Below are 14,052 nucleotides of genomic sequence, written 5' to 3'. Positions count from 1 at the left end.
TGCTCTTGGTCTTTTAAAAATACCATAAAATTTTTCTTTTTTCTTTTTACGGCTACACCTGCAGCATATGGAAGTTCCCAGGCTAGGGGTAGAATCGGAGCTGGAGCTTTGACCTTGGCCACAGCCAGGGCAAAACCAGATCTGAGCTGCACCTGTGACTTACATCACAACTTGTAGCAATGCGGAACCCTTAACCCACGGAGTGAGGTCAGGGATCGAGCCCACATCCTCACAGAGACTACTAGGGTTCTTAACCCACTCAGCCACAAGGGGAACTCCCAAAAACTTTGTTTTAATACAAAAGTCATGCCAGGATCAGAGAAAGAATGGGTCAACCATTTTAGAGCAGGCGCAGTGGTAGTGCTAAGAACCCCCCTTTTTTTAAGACAAATCTTTTAAAATACTTAGTAGCATACATCTTTAATGGCTTTGACAATGAGTGAATTCTTTCTAACCTTGTGCTTGCATTTAGCAGGGAGAAATTAGATAATCTGGGAGGATTTGCTGAACTGAATAGTGTTGACCATCTAGTCAAAAGTCAGGTCAAGTGAGGGGAAAAATTGTCAGAGCAGTTTTTTATTAAAGTGAACATCAGTTAATGGATAATTATTTGAGTTATAGTAGAGAGATTTTATATATCTCCAAGGAGGTGGACTAAGGTCATTCATATTCAAATTTTCTATGATTTGATAAATGGTTGCCCCTTTTGATGAAGCCACCTGTTCAAAAAAAAAAAAAAAAAACACTGGCACACATAGTCTCAGCATATTCAACTTGATTGAACACCTTTATAGGAAATGAAAAACAGATGTGGCTCCTCTCACCTCACTAGGGCTGAAGAAAGTATTTAAAAATACAAAGGAATGGCACTTTCCTTCACAAGGAAAAAAGTAATATTTTCAATAACAGAAAAATGATTAGTATTATATAAAACTCTTCCTTTCAGTGAAAATTGAACTCCTGGATATATTATTCCTATGATTTCAAATTCATCATATTCTAAATTAGCACCCCCACCCCTCCTATCCAAATCATTGACTGCTTTCAATCTGTCTGCTCTCTACTAAAGTCATCATTTAACTACCACTCATTTCATCAATTCTTGCCTTCTGCCAAATTTCACTATCCTTACAGCCTTGTCCAACACAACCCAAACAACTCTCTTATTATCTATGGAAATCATAGAACTTGGTCCTACTACTACTCTGCTCCATTTTCTTGCTCCTGCCCTGACCTCCTACCAACTCCTCCCCTTAACTTTAGAATCAAGCACATAACCACCAAAGAAAAATCAGTCATATGTAAGCACTGTGGGCCTCAATTTTTGACTTCCTCCTTTCTCCCTATTGAAGTCCAGGATACATAGGAGATGCTCATTAAATACTGATGGTCTGGTAGCTTCTAACAGGAGTAATTATAATATAGATTCAACTACATTCCTCAGAAAACCACATTCTCTGAAACGTAACTACAGGAAGCAAAGCCTTGTACTCAGTAATATTTAGTGTCTTTATCCCTTTAAAAAAGTATTTAAGAGTTCCCAGTATTTCCTAAGGAATCATTGCAGCATGCTTCAAGGGAGATAGGAAAAAAATGTCTTAGTCGGAGCTTCCAAATTCCTTCCATCCCCCTCTCATGGCCAATGTACCCATCCTACAGCTGATGGCTCATAGCTGAGTCCTTCACTGGGCTCTGCCCTCAGCAGCTGCAGGAAGATATCTTGCTCAAGATTATACCCCCCTCCCAAGGGGAAGCCCATAGCCAGTGACTGCCTAATATGGGAATAAGAAAGTCCCTACACTTGAGTTAATTTTGGAAAAATTTGAAGAGCCTGTAGGATCTGCAAAGACTAGAGTTGCAAGCATGCTGCCATCAGTTTCAGAAGCAAGGAAACCTTCCCTTTCCAGGGAAACCAACGGAACACACGTGTCTTCCCCACATGTGTTCTTTTGATGGCAAGAACTTTAACATCTTTAGCCCATCCTAAGCACAATCCTTACAAAAGACAAGGCTCTCAAACAGCATTTCTTATTCATTCACATGGAATTAATCAATTAAAATGCATATTGAAAGGAGCAATTCTGCTAATTTAATAGGACTGAGGAACAGTAGTTATCAAGGGCCAGCATAAGCCACAATTCCTGCACAAAAATCATGTGAGTCATGTCTATTGCAGCACACAGAATTTGAGCATATGAGGATCTTAGCCTGTGCCACTGTGGTTGAAAGGGGCTTCAAACTCAAAAGTTAAAGCTGGGTTGGTAGGGTACTTTGAGAATACTGAGGAAGCATTCAATGTCCATGGTAAGATATGTTAGAAAGGGGAAGGAAATACTGACAGAGATCAAAAGTGTTCTGCTAAAGCCCTCTCCAGGCACACCTTGGTGCTCCCAGTGACCTCAAAAGTTTTTAAAAGTATAAATTCCTGTGCTCCGTTCCTCCATTGAATCAGAATCCTCAGGGCTAAGGAGGTGAGTTTTGACAACAGCTAGATTATGCAACTTGTTCTTCTAGTTGAAGTCTAATGATCAAGCACTTAATATTTAGCTTGTGCCTAAGTAAGTCGCATTCCTTTCCAGTTTATCTTCAATGTTTGGCTATTTCCCAACTTGCTAGAATTTCCAATATGGAGTAAATCAGAAAAAGTAAGGAAAAAACAATCATCCCTACTGGTGCCTTTTGTTCTACTTATTAGAAATATAGACAAAATATTTGATAAGGAGAGAATTCAAACTCCACTAAAATGAGGGTTTTTTCTTAATTTTAGGAGACTCACTTTTGATTTCCAGCTATAATTCAAAATTGTTATATTTATTGCTGGTTAACACAAAAGTTTACATATGCTAGGGATAAATCCTGTTTTTTTTATTATTGAACGTATATTCTAAAGCAACATACTTTTTGTATGTAATCTTAATATAAAAACATTTTGGAATTTCTATTTCCACCTTGCCGTTACATTATGTGTAACACTTTGCTTTTTCCTTTTTTCTCCAACTGCCTTCTGCCACTTCTTCCTCTCAACTGAATTGCCCCTTTTGGGTTACTTTGCTATTGCCATCATCATAAAGAGAGAAACTGTAAACGTTCTTATTGAAGAGTTACATTTAAACCATAGCATTTTTGCTAGGATGGGTGGCAACTTTCTAACACAACTAAGCAAAGATAGTCTGAACAAGTCTCATTGCAGAATGTTGCCTTCTGCGGTACTTGTAAACGTTGGCCTCTGTATTTATGTAGCACGCGGCTAACAGTGGTCTAGTCTTAGGAGGAAAGAAGAAAGGAAATGAAGAGAGCCCATGATGGATGTGAGACCAGAAGCTCAACATGAAGACATTTGGAATGAAGATGGAATTCAGGAGGAGTCTTTGGGAAATTCACAAAACTGGGAATCAAAATACTCTGGAGATACAGACTCTTATTTTGTTCCATTTCTTCCTAAAGCATAAATCTGAGTAGGTAATTATATGTCTTGTTTTCCTTATGCTCATCAAACCTCATTCCATTGGCTCCTGTCTGCCAGACCTGGAGACTTGGGGCTCCCCCTGATCTTCTTACCTTCTGTATGGCACACCCCATCCTCTGAGCAAAGTAGAAGGTGGGCTTTCTGCTGAATACACTTGCTCGTGCTTACAAGAGCTTTGTTCCTGAGCTTCCCTCTGCCTGAAATGTAATACCTTCTCCCTACCAATGGGAATCCCTCAAAGTCTAACACAAATCCCCCTCCTTTACTAAGCCTCTCCTAATTCCTCCAAGTGCTTGTGTGATGACCCTTCCTTGAGCCTGTACCATACTTGACACCTCTCTTAGAAGATAACCTTGAATTATAATTATATAGGATTTTGATAATCACTCCTACATAGCAGATAACCTTGAATTATAATTATATAGGATTTTGATAATCACTCCTACCCCTAACTAACCTTGTTTGGGTCCAGACATATGGCATCATTCATCCCTGTATTCTTGCAGGCCCTCTTTTAGTGCCCTGCACACTGAAGGTGCTCAAATATCTATGGTGGAAGTAGCAGGAAGAAAGGGGGAGGGAAGGAAGGAGAAAGCAGTGGAAGTAAGGAAGGAGGGAAGGAGGGAGGGAGGAAATAAGGAAGGAAGGTTTGGCCATTTGTTCTCCCTCTATTTTTAGGTTGCAAACTACTTAGTATTAATCCTCTCTCACTTATTACTAAATTTCTTTCACTTTCTTCAATCAGCAGTATTTGTCTCAGTTTACAATGCAGCATGAGTGTAGGAGAACACTAAAAGCTGATCTACTGTCACTAAATACTTAAGGGTTCATTCATGTAACACTGATATACTGATAACCTACTATATGCCCAGCACAGTGCCTGGCCCTGGAAATATGAAATCCAACAGGCACTGGCCTCCTGCAGCTAAGCTAAGTGGTTCCCTCCTGGCTCCCTCCTGGAAAGCAGCACACCCACTGACAGAGCAGTAAGCTTTGTGATGGTGCTATTCTGGGCCCTGGAGGAGAACCCCGACAAGGGAAAGCAGCAGAGCCCACCCCTCTAAAGAACCCTCAGATGCATTTACTCTGCACACTATGGAGCTGGGAGTCTCTTGAGTACTATTCCGGAGTTCTGTCCTGGTGAGAACAATTAGGGGCTTTAACAGGAATATTCAAAAGCCAAGCACTGAGAGCCACCAGATTCATTTGTTACATTCACATTTTCTCCCTTGGCCACACGAAGCTTTGTTTACACAAAATACTTGATATCATTCTAAGTTTCTCGGTTTTCCATTTTTACTGCTGTGTTTAGCTCCCCCAGCTGTGTTCCTTCTGAAATAAAGTTGGTGGAGAGGCTGGGAATATCACAGTGTTCATAGCCAGTATCATTTCTTCAAATAGGTATGATAGGCAGACAGAAGGCACTGCCAAGACCCAGCCTGAATAAAAGTATGTCCTCCACAGTCCCCACCTCACCTTAACATCTACGATGCAGTCTACTGAAGATATTTTTTTTTCTGGATCAGAAAAAAACTAATGGCTAATGGCATATTCTCTCTAAATGTCACTATTATAATATAAGGGCAGCAAACTTTTCCCCCTTAGCATAGGATTCATATATTAAACACCTTGACAAAAATCACATACACACACACACACACACACACACACAAGTGTATCTCCTTCCCTTAGTAGCTGTGTGGTGATAACTTGGCACATTTGATAAAAATAATACTGTCTTCATTATTCCCAAGTTGGTTTATTATTATCTATATAAACAGGGGAACTCTGTCGATGAAGAAATGAAATACGAAAATCCGTATTTTCAAAGTAAGATAAAATGTGACTAAAAGATATTTTGATAAGACCCCTTTGTGGGGGACTTAGAAAGCAAGAAGATAACATGCAACACTGAGAGTATGATGACAGTTCTAAATGCCAGGGATGTCCAGAGGGGCTGTGCAGGAAGTCAGGAAGAGAGCCGGGCTCCAACGTAGAGCAGATCCCTGCTAATGGGAAAGACAACAGTATGGAAAAGGCAAGGAGGCTTCATCAGTGACCTGTGTCTCCAGAAAGCAAATGAGGTCAAGAACAGTACAGTGTGTATAAATTTTGAGTGGGGCACCATGTGAGTGATCACAAGTCAATAAAATGAGCTAAAAAATTAGATGCACTAAAATTATGTGCATATGTCACATAAAAAATCAGGACATATGAAACTAAAATACTAAACTGAGGGCTTGTGTCATATCAAGAAACTAGAATCATGTCTCATGGAATAAATTGTGAGATCTTGAAAACAGAATTTTATTCCTCTGGTTCAAAATTTCCTTGTTGGTTAAAATGATATAATGGGGCATCCTTTACTGCTACATTTTATATAATTTCATTAGACTTTTACAAGGCCATAGTAATCATCTCTGGCTATGTTTATAAGAATTCATTTTCATTTTGACTTCAATAAAAATGTTTATTTTTTAATGCAAATATTTTTGTAATATTAGACAATTTTATAATATAATAGTTGACACCAAAATGTGAATGTGAATTTACTTGTGTTGCATCTTTAAATGTCTGTTTTTAGGAAATGGGACACTCCAAGTCCATCCATCCAAAAATCCAACTCCTTTGATCCACATTCCACCACCATGTTCATCAGCCTTTTCATTTTGTATGTAACATAAACATAATTCATGTGCATATGAAATGCAAGTATTTGGGCTCAGATATACAGACCTCCTATTTACCAGAACCATGGGAATTACTCCAAGGAGTCTAGAATTGTGATAGACACCAAGTTTCCTATGTAGATAAACAATATATTTCAAAGATATAATAAAGACTGTTGTGACTATACATTAATTCATCTTTAAAAAATATTTTATTTGTATTAATTTTTTGTTAGTAGTATTAGGCATTTTCTCACTCAACTGATACTGAAATTACAACTATGATTAAGTGGTCTTCCAATTTTTTTTCAATTAAAAAGGGGAACTTTATACAAGAAAATGATGAAGATTGTTATACTAAGTCACAGTTTTATTACATGTAAATGTTGACAGGGTAAGAACCTACCAATTAACTCACTTTGATCAGGCCATGAGAAAATAAACCACTATGAATAATTTTATGATTATTCACACAGTGATTTATTATAATTATAATTCACATAAAGTATTAGCTACATAATCAACATATTGAAAGAGTGAAAATCTATAATTATATGATCACAATTCACAGTCCATTTCATTTTTTTGTTAAGTCCAACCTCACACAATTTCCTGACTTAAGAAGTATTAAAAAATACAATCTAATTTTACTCTTAAATATATATTCTTAGACTTATATCTCTTACATGAACAAAACAGCTCATTTAGTCCCATTGACTGTACTTTATATATATGAACATGGTAACTATAACATACCCTTGGAATAGATTGTCATGAAAAAGATTACTTTTAATGTTGTAATACAACGACAGGGGAGAGCAGATTTTCAGAAGAAAAATATTAAAGTGCTTTGCTTTTCCCCTCTGCTTTATTCACAATTCACTGCCTGGCAATTTCAGATTGTGTGATAGGAAAGCAACACCAAGCCAGTCAGTCATCCCTTCTGTAAGCTAAAAGCCTTAGGAGTCTTAGAATTTTGGCACCTGCATATTGTTTCAACACAGGGAAACCTAAAAAGCCCATCAATTAAGGATCTTTCATTGTTAAGTCACTGGGCAGGGGAAGCAGCAAAGGCATATCCTTCCATCGAGCCATGTGGTTAGCCTGTAATGGAATGCTCTCTGCACTGTAAGATACTGCAGGGTAGCATTCTCTGGCTGAAAACTGAAAGCATATTTGTAAGGTGATTAGCAGAATCTGTCAAATAAACAAGGCTGTCTACAATCTTCCAATATTCCTTTGTAAATCTGGTAGAGCAAATCTGAAGCATTGCTGTAAGACCTGAAGAATGTGCATTTTTAAAATACAGGAAACCAAGAAAATGCTTGCTATTTATAGGTATCAATGAAGTCAGATAAGCAGGCATGATCAAATTCATCTCAAAGAAATACCGGGGAATCTTAATGTGAAAAGCAAGACACTGGGAAGTTAAAAAAGGGAGGTTGCTCTATAGCAGGCAAGTTCTTTATTTTTGATCCATGTATATTAACTTTTATTTATAGGGTTAATTTTCCACTTTCCAATTCTGCCATAACCAAAAATATGAAAACTTACTCTTTAACCTGATTATCGCCACTTAAAAACATACATGGAGGGTCATATCACTAACTGTGCCCTAAATTCATATATGTAAAGAGATTTGTGTTAAGATACAGGAACACTAAGAAATGCAGTGTAAAAAGTGACACATGGGGGATTGCCTCCCCCTAAAGAACATTAGTAATTATTGCAACTAGTGAATTCCAGAACAGACCTATTATCTTTATATTCTTATGTCCTCTATCTCAGTATTCAAACACATTATGCTTTTGTTAATAAAGTGATGTATGAGGGTAGCTTTTTGATCAAGTCAACTGACCCAATTTAAGTGGTAGCATCAAGTTTGTTTGTGAACCTTGGTTGTATATTCTTGGTACCCCTAAACAAACACCTAAGTACTCAGCAGCATTAAGAAAGAAAGAAAGATGAAAGCAATCAACTTAAAACACACACAAAAACATTCGTTATCATTCTTTGAATGATATTCAAATGCAACATTTTTGTTTTTTAGTTACTTAAGACAACTATATTCCCATATGAATACTGTGGGAAAAATTGAGTACTGATTGAAAGTTAGCAACCAAAGCTTTTGTCTGTGTTACTTACTGAACAGTACCAACCAGATAACTGTAATTGATACCAGAAAGTGCCTATAAAGATTTACAAAAGGGCAAGAAAACAAAATGCACTGTGCAATTCATATAACTTTGGGGAACCCTTACTAATAATAATTCCATATGTCTACGGCATAACGTGTTGGTAAGCACTGAGACACAAATCTCATTTCTTTAGTGCAATATGTAATTATTCTATTGTTTTTAAATGATTATCCTGAATACAGAGTGGGAAAATGCGGGGTCTGAAGTCACAAGGCTAGGAAATGACAGAGCCTAAGTGCAACTCAGGGCCTCTGACTCAGCCTTGAATCTTGTAATACCTGGATGTCTCAGAGAGCTGCGCTCCTTCCTCTTTGAGATTCCTGATACAACTAATGGAAAAAGGATTGGAATTTAATAATAAAAATGCTGACACGGCCTTATCTATAGCTGTCCCAATGGTACCATTATAATTATGCTTTTAGAGATTGAGCTTTACCAGTAAACTTGCTACTTTTAAATCTTATTAATCAACACTTGGGTGCTTTGGTTGCCACAAATTATAAATTAGTCTGCTTTATAAAAACACGAGATTTTGCTAAACACCAAAGATCTTATTTGTTGTAAGACAAAGTATATCCCAAGCATTCAGTGTATATTAAACAGACTAAAAGGTTCTGAAATAGAAATCTGAAATTAATCCTCAAAGTTGTTTTAAAAAATATCTTATCTGTCATTTTAGCAGTAACATGATGTGTTCACATACATTGCCAACAAAATAAAAATCCATTTTAAATTGTTCTTGAATTTTAGAAATCCTATCATTACTTATCAGCTAAATCTCCTGACTTTTTGCTGAAATAACTGGTCAGGAAACAAAATTAGGGCTTTCCATATTTATAAATGATATTTCTCCTTTTTTTGAATATTTTCTAATCAAACTACATATGTTGGGCTGAAAAAATGGCAATAAAATAGAAGAATAGACATTATAGTTTAAACTATTCACTGCCTTCACGTTTAAACGCTTTCCTATTAAGCAAAGCTTTTTATTATTGATTTGTGAGTTACTTAAGAAAAATGCCATAACCTGCCTCAGTTACATAATCCTCATCCAAAAGAAAGTAACAGGTTATAAAGTACCATTAAAATGACTGAAACTATCTCTCCTAATGTGAATATATTGTCTTCAAGTAAAAGGATAGCAATTTCATGCGTATGTATGTTTCATGGCCGGTGTCTTTTTTTTTTTTTTTTTTTTGAGAGACTTCTTTTCCTTTCTGCTATTATTTCCTCCCACTACTGAGCTACTAAAACCTCTAGAATACGCCTTGTTTGGTAACATACATGTGGCTTATGTCAGAAAACAACTGTGGAAGTCATTTATAAAATATTAAAATAAGGAGCACAGGAAAACCCACTGCAGACTATTTCTGCACATAGTTGGAGACTAACAGCCTGGAAGCAGCTGTAGTGCTACCCTGACCCCTGAAGGAAGGAATCAGGAGTTAACTTCACATCCAATTTTATACACAATATGAACACCAAACCTCCAAATCCACTGGCACAATATATCAATGTTTGGGCATGTCCTGCAGAAATAAGAAAGTCATCTCAAATATCAGAGCTCCAAATTTCCTTCCACCTTCCACCATTCTGGTTTGAGGTAAGCAGATCTTTTCAAAGTTACTTAGTGAATGTCAGAGATCCTGCACCTGCCTCCATAGGAGCAGAAAGAATCATCTCATCTCCATGACAGAAAAGTCATTTAACCTTTTTTTTTTTTTTTTTGGTAGAATAAATGTAAAGAGAAATAGGAAATAGCACAACTAGATGAGATGATTTAATTCAACAGGGTTAGGATATTAGCAGAGTTTCATTTTGAAGGAATATATAATCTTTTGAGGGAAAAACAGATCCTCAAACAGCAGAAAGCCGAAAGGATCTGATGTGTATCTTCTTTTAAGGAAAATCACAGCTCCAAATAAAACATCAGGGGAAAATGACATTTTATTCTGTAGTGTTCCCTCCTCTGTACCATGAGCAGAGCACATTTATCTCATCTCATGGTAAAACTCACAGGCGGCTGCAACATGTCCTTTCAGCCATTCTATAAGTAAAACTTGAAAACGGATTGCTCTTTTTTTTTTCTTTTTCTGGGATTTGTATTAATAATGAATTCATCACCATTTATTTTTTAATTTAACCAGATATCATTACCCCTGAAGGTTTTTAACTTCTCTTTTCCCAGAGGGTTAAAATGGCCCAGAAAGAGGTTGTCAAGGCAGAGAAAAAGGTCCAAAACACTCGTTTCCTACACAGTGTGGAAGCAATCATTTTTACTGAGGGAATCACCAGACTGAAATCTGCATCAAGCTCTGCCAGAAAAAATGCAAGAGAGGATCTCAAATAGTCATTCCATTCACAGTCTTCATTTCAATGGACTTAACTTTCTACTCAGTTGGGGTCATGTATTTCAATCATAGGGTACAGAACTATGACCTTGGCTGGGATCATGAGTCCCAATTACTCAATGGGGCACTTGTGAAACATAGCGGACTCATTTTGACTCTCCACGGGTGTGGCTAAAATTGCTCTGGTCCAGCCCTAAAGCTTACATGATCTGCTGTCCCCCAGAAACTCACTATGAGAAAACTCATGCTAAATTCGTCACAAAGATCAGGGTTTACAGGACCCTTGGAACTAATCTCTGGCTGCCCTTCTCCTCCTCCTCTGTTAGCTGTTACAAGCCTTCAAAAGTTAACAGGGTGGTGAAGCCTCTCTCTATACAATCATTTCATCTCACTATCGTTGACTGAAGCTCGCTGATGTAATGAAGTTACATAATCACCGATTATACACGACTTCCATCCGTCTTCCTTCATATCCACATATCTTCTCCCCTCCCCTTCAGATCAATCTACCAGGTGAGATTTATAACATGTAAATGCTCCATTCTCTCTTCATAGGTAACGAATATGGGACTTTAGCATTGCAGTACAGTGCACTGAACCACGTCATCGATATTGATTTTTTTATCCCATTTCCCAGGCAGAATATGCTTAAGCATCTTTGGTGCTCTAGTCGCTTAACTTTTTACCAAAAGGGTAAGATAGATGTAGCAGATAGGACACATCCTCAACTTAAGGTTAAGGGAAGTGTGTAATAGCCTGCATTTCCAAAGCTGGCTGCATTGCAATAAAAGGATGGTCTCTGCTTCCAGACCTTTGACTCCCCTGCACGTGGGTCGCAGCTTCAGCTATATAGGGTATGGGGTAAATAATTATATGACCGGGCAATTGAACTTAAGAAAGCTTTATGGTGATATTGAAAATAATATCACATTATTCTTCTCTATTTTATCATTTCCAGCCTTTTCTTTTCTTTTAAAATTCCGAATGATAAGCCAGTGGATTAAAAAAAAAAGTAGCCCAAGGTACTTAATAATCTTCAATAATCACAACCTAGAGAACAATTAACAATGATTATCGCCTTAAAGTTTAAGAACTTGACAAGTGGGATGTCCCTGGTCCCATTGCGGCTGTGAAATGCAGCAGAATGCTGCACTGAGTTGAAAACATATTTCTTTTAATGAATAAAGAGTAGCTCATTTCATTTGAAATAGGGCTCTTCAGTAAGTGTTCCTTTCACGGCTGCTACCCCTTCCAGAACACAGGAGCCACAAATATTGCATCCAAACAAAGAGTGTCTACACAGAATTAATTCAAGACACTCTTCCATATCAAAATAATTGGAGGAGGGAGAGATGCTTTATTTTCAATTACACTCAGAATACAGACACACACACACACACACACACACACACACGCGCGCACGCACACACACCAACACACCCAACTGCAGTTATTCCATTCAGTGCCAATAACGGCCACATCACAGCCATCAGTGCGATGCAGCAATCATCCAAGTAACCCATTCCCATTACAAGCACCCAAGTTTGCTCACGCCACTGATGGGTTTGCATATATAAAATGACCTTACCCACAAGAGTCTTCTAAATTATTCTCCTCTGGATATCAGTTGACAAGGTAATTGCTGGTCATCACAATGCGTATTCAGAAAAATCCACGTTTTACTCCTGTGTTCTTTTTCTTGTTTTTGCTAGCAATTAATATCGTGAACAAGATACCCATTCACAAATGCCAAGTTCACCATAAAAGAAAATAATTCCATACAGCTCTTCCCTACAAAACTGCCTCCAGTTAGTTCTCAAAGTGCCCGATTGTTTGGTGAAGATACAATCCAGGTGCAGAGCAGGGGAGGGTAAAAAAGAAAACTAGGAGAAAAAAGAAGAGGCAGATAGAAAAGGAGAGACTGAGAGAGGAGAGGGCAGAAAAAGAGGGAAGAAATTTTTTTAAAAAAATGAAGGAAAAAAAGGCCGGTAAGTGAGGAAGTCCGTGAGCTCTATGACAAGAATCGGAGTCTTGATGGCAAATCTTCTGTGTACATGTAGCCTTTCAGATCCTCTTGGTCCCCAAGTAAAATTTCCAGATCCGGAATGCAGCCATAAGAAGAATCCTATGTATATTTCACAAGTATCCCGCAATAACAGATCCGACGGGGTTTTCCTTGTACAGTACTGCTATGTGAAAGCACACAACCCCTGCTGTTTGGGAAGGTGTCTCCTGGGTCCTAGCTCTCTTCAGCAGCCCCCAAAAATGATTTTTCAAAAAAAGAGTGGGGGAAAAAAGGCAGCTTGGCGTTTGCCTTGAATGATGCTAATCCTGAGTGAAAACGACAAGGAAACCACGACTAATATCAGATCTTGATTAATAGCCACAATCCACTCAAAATATCCCAGGGAGGAAGGAGCGAAAACAAGAAAGAGAGACTGCACTGCATAAATGATTCCAGTGTTTCTACAAGATCGGTTCATTTGATTGAATGCATTCTCTGGTTTGCTGCAAGTCATAAAGAGGATAGTGTTACTGCCACCCAATGGATATTTTAGTACTAGCCAATCCACAGAACGCCACCGCTTTGCGAGTTTTAGTTTTTAGAAGACTGAAGAGGAAGGAGTGAAGCCTGGGAATCTTTTGGAAAGGATCCTGAGAGGCCTCGAATAACGGGAATCTGTCCTTCCAGGCAAAAGTAGACTGTCAAATGCGGCCGCTTACCCTGTCCTGGGTTAGCCACCTAACAATTACGGTTCCATTTCTCTAGGAAGCAAAATGGTACCGAAAACGACGCCTCAACTGACACGCTGTCGATAACCTCCTTTTCATCTCTTCTCTCCAGAACTGATTTGTTATTGTGAGCGATCTCTCTGCCTCACACTCATTGTCTCTCTCACTCTCTCTCTCTCACACACACACGCACACGCTCACTCACGACCCTTCTCCTTATCACTTTAAGCCGGATTTCCAAAGGGAGCGGGGTGCCAGGCAATTGCTCCTCAGACAGCAAGGTGATAATTGTTTCTAAAGGGCAGTTTTGCAAACTGCTTCAGCCTGTATTGGTATGTAAATTTTGAGTCCTTCAGGCGGTAACTCCATCCCGCCACACATTCAGTTTGGGGAGGAGCAAAATCTTCCCGAAGAGAGTGGGGCTTGGGAGAAGGTTGCTGGTGGCTGGCTCTCTGGGAGGGGGGAGGGGGCGGGGCGCAAAGAGGAGGTGGTGGAAGGGAATCTCCTACCATCCACCCGCGTCCCGGAGTTCGCCGCGGGATAGGATTCTGAGATGCATTCGTGATGGGAAAAGAAGGACAAAGTAGGTACTGGACAAATAAATTAGGATATTTGCTCAGTGTAAGATCTGTGCC

General features: G+C 38.5%; 1 protein-coding gene across 1 annotated transcript in view; it reads right to left on the bottom strand.

Annotated features, from left to right (window-relative positions):
• The window catches only part of IL1RAPL1 (interleukin 1 receptor accessory protein like 1), a 1,415,748-nt gene extending 1,402,577 nt beyond the window's left edge, over nt 1-13,171 (bottom strand). The window contains exon 1 of the mRNA XM_047765736.1: nt 12,273-13,171. The gene's annotated coding sequence lies outside the window, so the exon portion shown is untranslated. The remainder of the gene's footprint in view (nt 1-12,272) is intronic.
• Between the last annotated feature and the right edge of the window lie 881 nt (nt 13,172-14,052).

The sequence above is a fragment of the Phacochoerus africanus genome, chromosome X (assembly GCF_016906955.1).
Source record: "Phacochoerus africanus isolate WHEZ1 chromosome X, ROS_Pafr_v1, whole genome shotgun sequence".
In the NCBI taxonomy this organism is placed as follows: Eukaryota; Metazoa; Chordata; class Mammalia; order Artiodactyla; family Suidae; genus Phacochoerus; species Phacochoerus africanus.
Note: the sequence above shows the minus strand (reverse complement) of the source record. Positions and strands in the feature narration are given on the sequence as shown.